The sequence below is a fragment of the Lissotriton vulgaris genome, chromosome 5 (genome assembly GCF_964263255.1).
Source record: "Lissotriton vulgaris chromosome 5, aLisVul1.2, whole genome shotgun sequence".
Classification (NCBI taxonomy): Eukaryota; Metazoa; Chordata; class Amphibia; order Caudata; family Salamandridae; genus Lissotriton; species Lissotriton vulgaris.
Window position 1 is genome coordinate 1,187,449,520 of NC_141693.1, and position 15,797 is coordinate 1,187,465,316.

The 15,797-nt window shown below is 50.4% G+C and overlaps 1 protein-coding gene across 1 annotated transcript in view; it reads left to right on the forward strand.

Moving 5' to 3' along the window:
* LOC147712245 (scavenger receptor cysteine-rich domain-containing protein DMBT1-like) overlaps positions 1-15,797 on the forward strand; it is a 283,837-nt gene that overhangs the window by 25,094 nt on the left and 242,946 nt on the right. The gene's annotated exons all lie outside the window — the stretch shown is intronic.

Genomic DNA, 15,797 nt, shown 5'->3' on the forward strand with positions numbered 1-15,797 from the left:
ATAACAATACTATCATAATTTGCAATATTTTCTGGTTACAACGTATTTTTTATTAAATTGTAAACTATGTGTGTTCTTTAATTTTTATTTTAAATTAAATGGATTCCCTTTTTTAATATTCTATATTTTTAGTATATTTAAATCGGTTTACATATATTTTAGATATTATTATGCTATTTAAGATTTTTTAAATTATATTGTTAATAAAAATATTAGTTTACATTTATATATATATATGTGTGTTTACATTTTTAAAAAGACGTTTATTTGTTATATTTCTTCAAATATACATTTAGGGGTCTATTACGATGGCGGGCAGACTTTCGTAACGGCAAATGGGACCCCGGCTATATGTGTGGTGGTCCCTCAAAAACAATTAGGATGCGCCCGCCACACTGGCGGGCGCATCCCGCATTTTTCACATTGCGGCTGGCGGTGCTGTATGCAGCATACGCCACAATGTGAAAAATGCATGTTGTGCATTTGCATGCACAACGTGGCAGGCACCGCACGGTGCCTGCCACCTTGTGCATGCAAATGTAGGGGGGTACCTTAGGTACCTCCCATGTGCCCTCCACCCCTCCAACATCCTGGGTGCCTACAACAGGCCCCCAACTGCAAACACGCATGCCTTTCTGTGGCGTCAACGCCGCCACGGAAAGGCTGCTTCCTGCATGCATTGCAATATGGATGTAAATGTAAATGTATTTGAGCTTATATAGCGCACAGCTACCCGCAGTGGGTTTCCCGGCGCTTGCTTAGGGAACCCGTCCTGGTATTCCCCTGCGCGATAACCCATTTCTGGGCATCCCCAAGGTGAAAGCCAGGCATCCCGCCGCGAGGGGCCCTTGTGGAGATTAAGCAAGCTATTGCCCAGAGTTACAGAGTGGGACTCCATGATTGGAATAGGCTCCGAGGCGAGCATTGTCAGGTCCGGGGAAATTTGAGCCCAAGACCCGCCGAGGCGGGGAATTGAACCCTGATCCGGGCCAGACCTCTGCATCAGGGTCTGCCGCTCCAACCACTTGAAACAAACAATATTAATATAGACCACAATAAGTACTATATTTAGTCCCAACCCAGCCGGGTAAGGAGTATTTTATTTTCAAGGATACCAAAAAATAAATTGACCTATAGAGGGTCAGTAATGGACATTAAAATAGGGTACAATCCTGTACCTATCCCAAGAAAGTGGAAAAAGCATAGGTACCGCGCTGCCAAGACGAGGGAGAAGACCATCGTGTTTCTCCCCCCATCCACCGCCGCTTCCATCGTGGAGTAAGCATCAAGCGGGCGGACCGACGGAAGGAGCCCTTTTACCCCTTCAAAATAAGGACTATCCCAATAGTTCCCGTCCTTCAGCCGGCGCCGCAAGCAACGAGCCTGCTGAGAAAACCGAGGGAGCAATTTGACCCCTTGGAATCAATTACTGCCAAATTGCGGCACAGCTTCTGATTGAAGCAAGGACCCTTTCCCTATACCCAAAGGAAAAGTAAATATCCCTCTGCAGAAGAACTAATTACGCTATCACGTTCCCTGGATCTGGATACGTGGAGGAGTTCATATTTCAAACAGGCTTTGATATAAAATAGTCCTGATGATGATCCCGTAATTATTAGGAGCTTTAGGGATCGAAACGTTGACGCTGTAAATAGTGTGACATGTATTTAATTTTTTGTTGAAATATTCAATTGTTACACTGTCGGGTGTGATTTGTAGAATTACTTATCTAAATCGCAAGCCATCCTCTGGCTCCATAGAAATGTCTACTTGCCTGTAAAAACTTTTTCCTTTTACTCATCTTTCTCTCAACCTATGCTTTTTCCACTTTCTTGGGATAGGTACAGGATTGTACCCTATTTTAATGTCCATTACTGACCCTCTATAGGTCAATTTATTTTTTGGTATCCTTGAAAATAAAATACTCCTTACCCGGCTGGGTTGGGACTAAATATAGTACTTATTGTGGTCTATATTAATATTGTTTGTTGCATTGCTAACCCTTTAGGACCCCTGTTCCTTGTAATAAGTAAATGACCCACGGTCCAAAGGCCCCTTTTGGGTTTCCTTGTTTCCAAAAATGCTCCAACCACTTGAGCCACACTTCTCCATGGCAGGTGTATGCCATTTTCCGCCTCCGCCGTCATAATATGGTGGGGGTAAATTGCATGCGGGCGGTCTGTTATGGAGGGCGATTCACCCGCCATACTAATAGACCCCTTAATGTTCTTTTTTTATAAAATAAAGGCAGAATTTAATTTATGTTTATTTTAATATTTAAAATTATATGTATTTTAAATTCGTATATTTGATACAACTATATTATATTAAACTATATCTTTTTTTCTGATATTTTTGTGCTTACCTGTTTAAGTATAGGGAGTCGATATTTTTGCATTCTATATTTTTACCTCAATATTTATACATCTATATTTTTGTAGTCGATATTCTGTCAGTGAACTGTCTTTTATAAGGACCCTGCATATAATTACATGCTCCCCTCCCATGGGATACCTAGGGGAGGCCCTGGTGGTACTTAATAAGTAAAGATAGTGCTAGTTATCACTTTTTAAGTGCCCCTACCACCAAAGTTGAGTTTGGGACCAATTTAGATTCAAAAGCAGCGCAACAGAGCAAGTTTGCGTTTTAAAGGAACTCAGGCACTCAGCAGTACCCACATGCAAGCGCAACAAAGGATATTGGCCTCTACATTTCCAGGCCCTATTATATACAAGGGACTTAAAGGTAGTTTAAATACCCCTTGCCCTATTATCTATTAGGCACTTATAGGGTAGGTCATGCCAATTATAGGTGTACCCTTACACATAGTGTATCCTAATGCATGCGTGTGTTTTCACTTGTGTATTCAAATTAGCACTGGGGCTTGCCTAGCAGAGCCCAGGGCACTCCCAGAGTCAGCAAACCAGCATCCAGGGGTCTCAAATGGGGAAAGAAGTGGGGGGAAAATGCAAACATGTCCTCGTTACAAACATCATCACACAGAGAAAACTGAAAAACACAAGGAGAAATAGAGATATTTCTCTTTGTTACGTCTCACCTGGGGTGGCATATATTTTTGGCACATTCCTAAATTTACCAGGTTTGTTAAATCTGGGAATGCATCAAAAGCCAGGGGATATGCATGAGAGGAACCCATCACAATGTCCATGGAATGCCTCCCTTGAACAGAGTATAGCAATGCAGTGATTTGCGCTGTGTTGCCTTACTGCAGATTTATGAAGCCACTAAAAGCCACGCTTCATAAATACGACTTAAAGGCTTGCATCACGCATGTATCACTTTGCGTGGGGCAAACGTAATGCAAGCCTCTCATAAATATGCACTTTAGTTTAAATCTGCCCCTACATGCAGGGCACTGGAATTATGTGGCAGGGGAGGGTCTAATTATGCTTCCGGGTTGAATAAATTATGCAGCAAGAAAAGGCAAATTATGTAGCATTATGGGGCACATTTTATGATGGTACTACTTCTTTTTTTTGTCTAGGGGTGGGCAGAACTGACGGATTGTACTCTGTAGAATTATGCGGGGTTGCACAAAACCTGAATGAAATTTAGCGGTGTTCCACTACGTCCTGGTTTATATACCGCATCAGTGAGAAGTTAAACATAGGGGTGTTTTCCTTTTCTGTGAAATGCCCTTTGGGAATGTGGCGGTTTACTGCACAAGTGCATGACGCACAGGGCTGCTGCTGTCTTGTTTGTCATCGGGACAAGGCACTGGCACCAATAGTCACACAGAGCAGGACCCTCAGTCTGAGAAGTTTCCAGGGCACCTCGGGTGGGTGGATGCGGGCTTGCTTGGCAATCTGGCTCTTCAAGGAGGGTGGATCGAAGATGGAAATTCAAGTGCAGTGATTGCCATAAACAGAACCGTAGGTCCAGTTAGTCACCAGTCCAGCTTTCAAGGAACAAGCAAGCCACAGAGGTCTGTTTAGGAACACTGAGTCAAGCCTTTACACAATGAGCGGAGATAATTAATGGGCATGCCCCTGGTTTGGAAACATGCAAGACCCAAACACAACTGGGAGCTCCCTCCTCATCTGACTGTGATAATATGGGGAGACCAAAGGCCCGGACTCCACTTAAGGCCCCCTGCAGGGACAACCCATGCATCACCGCACTTAGGTGGGTAGAAGGCAGCTTGCACATTGACCATCCCCTGATCACAACTGTAGAGAAGACCCACACACTCTGACCACCCAATGCACACTCAATTGGGCCATAACTGGTCAGTTACCTCTCAAAGCCTATGGCAGACTCTCCACAGGACACCTACTTTTTTAGACTCACTCACGCACTGTAAGCACATTCACAAACTGCATTCACTCACATACACAACATGCACACACACACAGGAGCTTTACACCACATGATGTATGTCATAGTATCCCATCCCGCCCTGGGGGCGTGGCTAAGCACGCGATGTGAGCGGACGTGCCCGGGCTGAGCTCCGAGTGAAGCTCCCCTACCACGGGCCATTTCTCCTTCAATATCGGCGGTGGCGAGCCCAGACTTGAAACGAGTGCACCCGGGAGCCCCATCCACCGCCAGAGCGATTTTCAGGCAGATTGGAGCGACGGACCCTCCGACCGACTACAACCCCGGCACCTACCTGCCCTGGGCTCACTTCCGGCCGGCGGCCCAACTACTGGAGGCCAGGGATCCGGACCTACGAGGTAGGCCGCGACGCGTGCGTCCTCCCCTGCGCACCCTGGAGCGGGGAACGGGATCGCGCCGCGGCGCCTGGTGTCCCCGGCAGCCCCACCACTCGGGGGTCCCAGACGCTGACGGCGGACACGGCACCCTGGCCCACCGCGGGCTGTGACACCGGCCCACCCTGCCTGACGAAGCTGGGGACACCCAGCCGGGCCCCCACTGACAATATTGCCCCTGGGCCCCGGCGACCACCAACGGAGGCTATGAGGTCCTGTTTCCTGGGCCCCTGTCCCTGCCCTCCGCCCTGCAGCAGCCACTAACCGGCGCAGGACCTGGCCAGCACTCGGAGATACGGCCCACGCAGCACACAGACCGCGACCACTACTAAACAGCCCCACCGGCCGCCAGCCCTACACTGAGGGGACTACCCTGTGCCTGCGCGGGTGAGGAACCAGTGTGGCCCCGCACTCATCACCACTGCTAGCCCCGCGCTGAGCCACACGGAGCCCCACACAGCGCTGGGCGGTGTCCAGAGTCGCCTAGCCAAGCGTACCCTTCCAGGCACGGGAGGCGGGTACGACCGGAGAGACCACGCGGTCCGGCCTAGCAGATCAACACGTGGCGCTGCCAGGGGGGCGGTTCGCCATTGAGACACCCACATTGACAGCCGGCGGCACATGAGAGCTCCCACATCAGTCGAGACGCCGCCATCTCGCCCTCCCCAGACGGTGACATAGAGCAAGATCCGGAGGGCCTGGCAGCATAGCGGTCCCCCCCCGCTAACCACGCTCCGCCCGTAACGAGTCGAGCAGAGTGCCTAAACTTGTGGCCATCACGCACAGGTCTCAACAGTGTTTATTGCGGGGACCTACCCACCCGGCTGCCTTGCAGCGTCGACCAGCCCCATGTCAGGGGGGACCAGAGCGAAGACCGGCACCGGTGGGACACTGAACAAAGGAAAGATGGTGAAGAACTCCGAGGCTGACCAGACTGCCTCCAAATTGGACACTATGCTGGCGGCCATGGAGCGCCTGGAGGAATCAGTGCAGCTGACCCGTACATCGCTGGAGACCAAGATCGATAAGGTGGCGGTGGACCGGACGCATCTCCGAGCGGACCACAAGAAATTGTCCGAACGCACCACGGCCCTGGAACAAACGATGGCGGAGACCTCGTCCAAGCTGGCACAGACGGACAAGCACGTACGTGACCTACTCAACCGGGTGGAGTTCCTCGAGGACAGGGCGGAAGATGCGGAGGGACGGGCCAGGAGAAACAACGTACGCATAGTAGGCCTGCCGGAACGATGGGAGCGGAGGGAGACAGCGGAACACATGGAGACCTGGCTCCGAGAACTATTGCCGGAGGGCACGCTGTCACCGCATTTTGTAGTGGAAAGAGCGCACAGAGTGCCGTCCCGTCCACCCCCGGAGGGCTCCAATCCGAGGCCAATGCTTATGCGGGTACTGAAATACCGTGATCGGGACGCCATCCTACGCGAAACACGGAAACTATCAGACATAAAGGTGGACAACGCCAAGGTGATGTTCTTCCCCGACTACACCGTGCAGGTCCAACGACAACGTCAATCGTTCTTAGCGGTGAAACAACGACTCAGGCGTCTGGCTCTCAAGTACTCACTACTATTCCTGGCACGCCTCCGAGTGGTGGCACAGGACAAGACCCACTTCTTTGATACTCCTGAGGCAGCGGAGACCTGGTTGGATTCTGGGGTAGATACGGGCCACGGATCCGCACCGATGGAGCAACGTAGGAATCGAGGCACCCGCAGACGAAGACACCGGCGCACCTCGAGGGCCGGATCACCAGCCGCGGACACGGAGATAGGCCCCACACCGGAGCAAGTTCAGAGTGAACAGCAAGAGGCCCTCCGGATAGCAGCTGAGATCAGTGGATCACAGTCACCCATCCTGATCTCCAACGCCAGCCCACGATCACGCGGGAGTGAAGACGACGAATATTTGTACGGACTGCCAGATTATCCGAATACGGAGGGCTTACCAGATGTCACACCCCAAACGGCGGACCTGATAGCATAGCAACCCTCCTCACCCTAGCCCTGGCTGGGCTACTGCAGCTGGCGACACTTGGCAGTTCGTACACCACCATGGTTGGCCCACTTGGGGGCCCCCACCGGCACTCCTAGAGACTCCGGTGGCCACAGCCGGCTCTGTCCCCGGGGCCTGTGCTCTGCTTCTGACCCCCCCCACCTCCCGGATGAACCATGTGCTGCCATTACCGCCGGGAAGGGGGGACGGAGCCGTTCCACTCGAGTAACACCGGAAACGCTGGGCTGGAGGGGTGGACGGACCCCTAGAGGGGAGTGCCCCCTCGAGGGAAAAGCAGATGAGGTCCCCCCCGGAACTAAGCAACCGAGTCATGTGACATTAGACACTCTGGCCCTGTTTGTGGGCACTGCCATTGACTTCTGATGCCATTTGGCCCACTGCCCGTGGAGGGGAGTCACCACGGCTCTCTTGGCCTAGTGAACCAACTTGTTTTACCTAAGTGACGTACTTTGTCATCCCCCCACTGAACTTACGGATTGATTGAGCTCGTCAGAGCGTTTGGGCGGCGACTTGTTTTGTTGTTGCCCTTTTGGTATTATGGTTCTGTTCCTGTTCTTTTTGAGACTAGTGTCGGCACTGCAGTGTTACAGCGCGCATTCCTGGGTCTGTGTGGGATGGCGGGTGGGAAAAATGGCCATTGATCACTGCTGCTGTGCGTGTGTGGGCGGGGCGTGCTGGGGGTTGGGGGAGGGGGGGCGAGTGCTTGGGCGAGATGGATACTGTGATGACTATGGTTAAATTTTGTACCTGGAATGTCAGGGGCATGCACACACCCTCGCGTAGATATCAGGTGTACTCCTATCTTAAAAGACATCAGATACAGATTGCACTACTACAGGAGACCCACCTGGTCGCCACTGAGGTAGCCACACTTCGCCGTAGGTGGAGGGGGCAAATATTCGCCACGACCTTTTCAGCATTTGCACGAGGGACTCTGATCTGGGTACGGCCGGGGGCTTCATTTGCACTGACACACAGCAACGTTGATACTGAGGGGCGCTATGTCTTCATACAGGGCAGACTAGACGGGCAACAGATTGTTATAGCCTCCATCTACGCACCTAATGTAGAACAGGGGAAATTCCTAACACGATTATCGGCAGTGATTGCACCTTGGCCTGACGTACCCCTGCTGTTGGGTGGGGATTACAACAATGTGCTAGATGTCTCCCTTGACCGCTCGACCCCCCCGGCGATAATCGCCCCTGCGCAGACAGCCTCCAGGGCCCTACTTGATTGGGCGGCGCAGTGGAACCTACAAGATGCCTGGCGAGTCAGAAACCCTACCGCCCGGGTGTATTCCTACTACTCTGGAGCCCACTCGTTACACGTCAGACTAGATAGATATATGATGTCCCGCGACCTGATTCCTTCCGTGACAGACACTGACTACCTGGGGCGGACGCACTCGGACCACAACCCACACACTCTAGTTTATGGATGGAGGCGACCACGCCCACCTGTACCCACATGGCGCCTGCAACCGGATCTCCTACTCGACACCCCATTCCGAGAGGAGATATCTAGGAGGGTGATACAGTATTTTGAGGACAATAGCGACTCGACCTCGTCCCCGAAAATTGAGTGGGACGCCTTCAAGGCAGTGACCAGGGGGAGCTGCCTCGGTGTGCAGGCGGGCCTACGGGGACAGGTGGAGAGAGGTCTGATACGGGCGGAAGAGACGCTACTAGACAAAGAACGGGAGGCGGCGGAGGGCGATGACTCCCGGCTGGTCTCGGCCAGGGCGGATCACACTCTTTTGATGGAGAGGCTGAAGAACATTAATTTTGCGGCGCACTCCGCACGCACCCATAACGCAGGTGATAAACCTGGCAGGCTCCTGTCGTGGCTGATACGACAAGACACCCAGTCCGCGTCGGTGCTGTCGATCCATACGACTCAGGGCGTTGAAGTCTACACCCAGAAACAGATACACGAAGCGTTCACGTCACATTACAGGTCCTTATACAGCTCACGGCTGCGGGCCACCGTGGTGGAGATCACAGACTATCTGGCGACACTGCAACTTCCGACAGCCACTCCTGCCCACCAGACGGAGCTAGGTGCTGAGCTTACCAGCGAGGAACTGCAGGAGGTGATTTTTTCCCTCTCCAATGGCAAGGCACCGGGCCCTGACGGGCTCCCGGCTGAATTCTACAAGGCCTACTCATTGGTGTTAATACCGAAACTGTTGAAGGTGTATAAGGCGGCATCGGAGGATGCTGAACTCCGGACATCCCTGAATGAAGCCAACGTGATCTCCCTGCTAAAACCAGGTAGAGAGGCAAACGAGCTCAGCTCGTACAGACCATTAGCGCTCCTCAACACCGATTACAAAATCTTAGCAGCGACGTTGGCCCGGAGACTTGCACCACTAGTCCCCACGCTGGTACACTCTGACCAGAATGGCTTTGTGCCCACCCGGAGCACGTCTTACAATTTGCGCCGCTTTTTCAGAGTCCAACGGAATGCGACTCCCACCTGGCCACGTTCAGGATGCATAATACTTGATCTGGAAAAAGCGTTTGACTCGGTAGAATGGCCCTATCTCCTCCGAGTCCTCGAGAAGTACGAGCTGGGCGACGCCTATGTCCAGATGGTGGGGCTCCTCTACCAGGCACCCGAGGTACGAGTCCGGACTGGGCGATTGTTCTCTGACAGGATTCGGATTGGGAGGGGCACCAGGCAGGGCTGTCCCCTCTCCCCTCTATTATTTGCCCTTGTGATGGAGCCATTGGCAGAACTGCTCCGTGCCTCCGGCGACACCTGGGGTATCCCGCTGGCAGATGGCGTCCACTCGGTGTCTCTGTATGCCGACGACTTATTGTTATATATCAGGGACCTCGCCCATATACCCGCGGCAATCACGGACATCTTTCAAACGTTCGGAGACATGTCAGGGCTCCGCGTTAACTGGGCTAAATCGGGAGCTTATGCATTCAGTGACACGATGCCACAATGTGATGTGCGCATGATGGGAGAGACGCTCCGATGGCACCCGACGGTATTCAGGTATCTAGGGATCCTCATTTATCGGGACCCTATAGATCTCCTGGAGGGCAACCTCGTGAGAGCCATATCCTCGCTATCGGCCCAGGTCACATTCTGGAACTCCCTCCCACTGAGTGTGCCGGCCCGAGTGGCGCTAACCAAGATGATAATGCTCCCCCGGCTCCTCTACTTTTAAGCTAACCTACCAGTATGTACCGGCACGCATATTCAAGGGGTTGGAGGCCCTTACCAGGCGCCTCATCTGGAATAAAGGGCGCCCCCGGGTAGCATTGAGGACCCTCTAAGCGGCCTCGGACTCTGGAGGCTTGGCAGTTCCCAATCAGGAACTATATTATTTAGCGGCCCAGCTATAATGGGTTGCTTACTGGCTGAGTGGTAAGAACCTGATGGATACGGCCATGATCGACACTACCCTGTCCCCCGTACAGGTGCTGACACTCTTCCACACCCCTGACACGGGGCCGACCCCCCATTCAGATCCATGTGGCAGTCGCGAGACAGTGCTATATGCGGAGCCTCAGACTCACCAAAAGTACGGTACCCTATGCCCCCAACCTGCCTCTTCTGGGGACCCCCCTGGGTACTGGCGCGCTGTCTTCAACCGAGCTACGCAGCTGGACTGCGGCAGACTTGGACGAACTGGGCGGCCTGTATAGTGACGGAGAGCTGTTGCCCTTCGAGACCTTGGCCGCAGACACCGGCCTGCCAGTGGGCCAATTTCTGGCGCACGCCAGGCTCCTCCGCAAGCTAACGAAGGCATGGGGTGACTTGGCCCACGAGCTGTCCACACATATGCTAATCCAGTATCTACATGTGATGGGCAATGGTTCCCATATAGTGCATTGGTTAGCACAAGCGCTGCACAGTCATACTCAATTCTCCTCCCAAAAGCTGAGGGAGAAGTGGACGGCCGGCCGGAGTAGTGTCTGGTCGGACAAACAATGGGCTGCGGTATTGGCAGGCGCCAGAAATATTCCTCGCAACGCGCGATTTAAGATCATTCAATATTACATAATACACCGCGCGTATTTGTCCCCAGACAAACTGAACCGCTACTTCAGACTCACGTCGTCGGCGTGCCCCAGGTGCGGCCTCCAGAACTCAGACTTCCTGCACGCACTCTGGAGTTGCGCCCACCTCACCTTGTACTGGTCGGCGGTCGCTGACACATTGACGGCGGCCACGGGCGATACCCTCCCCAAGACGTGGGAAGCATGCCTACTGAGGCTCTACAAGAGAACCAAACAGACCAAACTAAGGGCACGTTTCTGGGACCTAGGACTCATTACAGCTAAGCGGCTCATCACGAAACGATGGAAGAGTGCCGCCCCCCCGCGCCCTGCTGACTGGCGTCGCTCTTTTGACAACTGGGCTTGTGCGGAGAGTGTGTCTCTACACAGGGAAGAGACCGCGGGCCTCCGGAAGTACCGGATTGCCCAAGACTGGGACGCTGCCCTGGCCGCGTACCACCGGGCGTGCACCCAGGCCGGTGTAGAGTGACCGCCCCGACACGGAACAGTGAGGGTCCTGTCGTCTACCGTCCGGTTGTGGAGCGAGCCCCCCTCCCCCCCCCTTCCCTCCCCCGGCCACCGGGGTCCTGCCCAGCGGGAGGAGTCCCCTGTCGTTCCCCCCCCCCGCCCCGCGATCGCAGCAACCCTACATTCTCAGCCGCCCCCGCCCCCACACGGCCCACATAGGGTGCAACACACACAGCTAGGATCACTGATACATTACTGTACACGCAAATACTAGTCTGACTGTTGTTGAAATGTTTCTCCCTCCCCCCTTCTTTTAAATTCCCTGTTGTGTTTCCTGGTTGGCAGAGAGATTGTTTCTACTGTACCCATGATGATGTTCGATTTCCCCTCCCCGTTTACTCTTCACACAATGCCTGTTGGACACTGCCGAGATCAGGAGACTGTAACCCAGCGACCCATATAACGGTGTGAGATGTGATCCTGCCTTTGACTGCTTCTGTGCCGAACAGGGAAAGCGGCCTAAGACAATGGTTGTTGGCTATCATGACCACCTTGGTCCCTTTTGCAGTGCTGCGGGCTACGAGCACTGCAACCCGAGACTTTTCCTAGCACTGCCATTTGCGGACTAATGCATCTCCCCTGGCTATTGTTTATTTTCACTTATGTATGACCGACATGTCAAAACATGCTACTAGCTGGGTAACGTTTGTAGTAATTATTCTTTTTTATGACATTGTGTGATCAATTGCCTTATTACCTGTGAAATTAAATAAAGTTTGGGACCATTGGTCTTAAAAAAAAAAAATAGTATCCCATCCCGCCCTAATAATAACACATGTGGTGCACACAGGACGCAATTCTTCTACAGTATATCTGAGTGCAAGAGGATGGCACCCACATCCAATAAATATACATCAATTTTGTTTAGGCCAACAAGATCAATAACTTCCCTGGTCCTGTGCATAGGAAATTATTTCCTCCTTGCCACATTCGCTATAATGCCTCCCATTATGTGGGGCTGGGACTGGAGCGCAGCACACTGTGAGACTCATTGGCGCAGGTGGCCCCTGCACTAACAGCTTCTTGCAGATCACATGACTGCTCTCAGCATTGAGGAACGTTGCAGGAGCGCGGAATTCATTTTTATAAAGGGCAGATAATTAATGGCATGCTTTTGTGGATATGTACATTAAACTCCACTACGCGGTGATACCAGAGTTTTTGGTGAACTCCGCCCTCCAAGCGAAGCACAGAGCAGGCAAAACTCCATGGGCAGGTCCAAGATTACCGACCATCCCTAATTTTGTGATTTTTAAGATTGTTACCAGTGTCTGGGCATTTGTTGTACCTCTTTAGTACCAGTTTAACACCCAAATTTAATCAAAAGCTACATAAAGGTGACCAGTCAACCATTGCAAATATCCTTCCACTGCACGGCAACATGTGTTGCTGTGTTTTTACTAACTTTTGAAGCGTTTGAGCTAGAAACACATTTTCTTTGTTAAGATCTTCAGATTATGCAGCAAATGTTGGATTATGTGGTAAATGTGGCAAATCTACAATTATGTAAAAATAGCTATAGCTGCACAATTGCATAATTCCAGTGGCCCTGCCTATATGCCTCACATATAGACAAAGTAGCCAAAAGCTATATAAAGGTGACCAGTCAACCATTGCAAATATCATTCCACTGCACGGCAACATGTGTCGCTGTGTTTTTACTAACTTTTGAAGCGTTTGAGCTAGAAACACATATTTTTTGTTAAAATCTGCAGATTATGCAGCAAATGATGGATTATGTGGTTAATGTGGCAAATCTACAATTATGGAAAAATTGCTGCAGCTGCACAATTGCATGTTTCCAATGGCCCTGCCTATATGTCTCACAAATAGGGATGTTAAAGATAACTCATGTCCAGGGATTCTCAAACTATGGCCAGGGCGCCACATGCAGGCCTTCTGACTTTTACTTGCAGCCAATAGGCAGCTGTTCACTCGTGTAAGCACAATATTTTAAAAAAATTGAATAAGCAGACAAACCTTTATTTAAGGGTTAATTGAAGTTAGGGAAAGGAAGTAACTAGGTTTTCCTGCAGCACTTAGGTTTAGGAACAACTTCATTTTGAAAGCCACCTTGTAGAAAAAATGTACAAATATGATAGGGTCTCTTCAAAATTCAAAAAGTGTATTTCATTCACATGCAGAACAATTTCACTTGAGTATATCAGATTATATCATGCTTTGAGAAGGTTTTTTTTAAAAAGTGATAGTTTTAACATATGAATTTAGAAACATTCATTCTTCCCACCACACTGACAACAATGCCAATAGCGAACTATGAGGCAAGTCAAAAGTTATGTGCCCTCTTAGGGCGCCCTAGGTATCTGTTACTCATGAACAACGTATTAGTTTATTAAATAAAACACAGGAGAAGGTTTTGTACAGCGCACCTCCTGGAGTCATATATTTCAAGATCCTCTTTTATGTGATAATGAAGAAACTGGAGGGAAATGTAAATACAATAATTGCCTAGGATCTGCCAATTCAGTAAAGTGGGGGAGTGTGGATTAATTCCAGGTTTTCTGGTTTCACATTCTGCACTGCAGCCACTAGATGTATATGCTTTGATTCCTCTAATCCCACCTTGCCGCCCCCTCTCCCATCGCACCACCACCCTGCTGGCATCAATGCGGCCCTCTGTCCTATCGCAGACCAAACTTTGGGGCCTTTGGGAAAATGTTTGTGAGTACCCATTCTCTAGTAGGTTTTTACTCTGCTGATCGAAGAATGAAGACCTAACAGGAACCAAATTTCAGTTATGTACATTGTGTTCAGCTTTGCAATTGATTTATCCATCAAACGGAATGTAGAAGAGTCCAAATAAGTTTGCTATTGAGAAATGGCCTAACCACTATAAACTTTGAAGTATTTCTTTAGTGACTGGATAATAAGTAATGCTTTTATTATCTGATTGGTTATGTGTTCAGTCAAAATTAATGTTGTATCTATTATTATGCCCAGATAATTATAATGCATCACTTCTTCTATGGGCCAGATGCCAATCTCGCTAAGAAAGCCCTCCGTATGACTTGGATCTATAGCGCTTTATCAGAGAATCGTGCACCTGGCGTCTGAACGAGCGAGTACGATGCATCCGTGTGCTTACAGACTCGTTTCGCTTGGACTCCTATTGAACTCCATGGGAGCCTGTACACAGCAAAAAAGGGGTGGGGGAAAAGCGTACACCTTGTGGTGGTCACCCCATGGTGCCCACCACACTGTGCCTACTTGGATCGGGGGGACCCATAGGCACTCCCCGTAACAGATTCAGAGGGCCCCAGGTGAAGGGGGGCCTGCTATGGCCCCCCGAAGTATGCTTCCGACAGACGTTTTGTCTCGCTGAGAACGAGTCGATGCAGCAGTCTGAATCGCGCATCGTAAGTGCTCGGTCGGAATCCGGCTCCATTGCGCTGCACAATTCGGCTCCGAACGAGTCATACAGACAGGATTGAGTTGGAAAACGTTTGGTTGATGCGTACACGATCATCACATTTTACTTGGTCGTTCGAGCCTGTGTATGATTCTGTCGGAATAGAGGGCTACGAATCGCATCCATAAAAGCCAGATCCGATTCGGAGGCCTTTCTAATGACATCGTAATCAGCCCTATGTTTTCATTGCAAAGCTCCAGCCTTGTATGATTGCAGTGTTACCAAATAACATATTTTTTGTCTAATCACAATTGACTTGTATATCATTCTGTTTATTAAATTCATATAGCCTTGACAGTTGAAATTGGGGACCCCTTGGGGTTAGTAAAAATTAGACTATTTCATTGGCATAGGTGAGGCGGCTAATAGACTTAGGCCCTCATTTACAAGAGGCATGTGCCGCCGGATCGTCACTTTTTATGATGAACCGGTGGCGCAGGCCTCTCAATCATATCTAGGAGGCGACGCAAAGCCATCCTGCGTGGCTTTGCATGGCCTCAGATATGGAGTAAGGGAAGGCAGCGCAAAGCGCTGCCTTGTCTTACTCTATGTCAAGGAGGCGTTTCATGGGCCTTTGGTGTGGGTGTCCCATTCAACACCCATGGATTTTGATAATCCCCCAGAATTACATCATCTCATAAACCTGGAGCAGTACCAAAAACGTATGCCTCTCCAAAGCAGGCGTAACAAGGATAAATGTTCACATTTCTCCTAGTTTTTTCCTCTTTCCACTTGTGCTGCATTCTAGAAAAAATGCAGAGGAGTCAAAACGCACCACTGTTTTTACCCATTCGCAATATTCAATCTAAGCAGTCGAACTCCTCCAAAAAGTTTTATATGTGATCATGCATTACCATGTAGCAACATCAGCAAATATAGCAAAGCCTTCCACACAAGCACACTGTCCATCATCATAAGAGGTGGCTTTATTATTTATTTAATTTTTCAAGGCTGTGGGTTCAGAACCTCCTGGCCACTAGATGTACTGTCACGTGCTTATAGTACTTATTGTGGAATCAAACAATGATAAATGTGCTCACCTTTATTTTA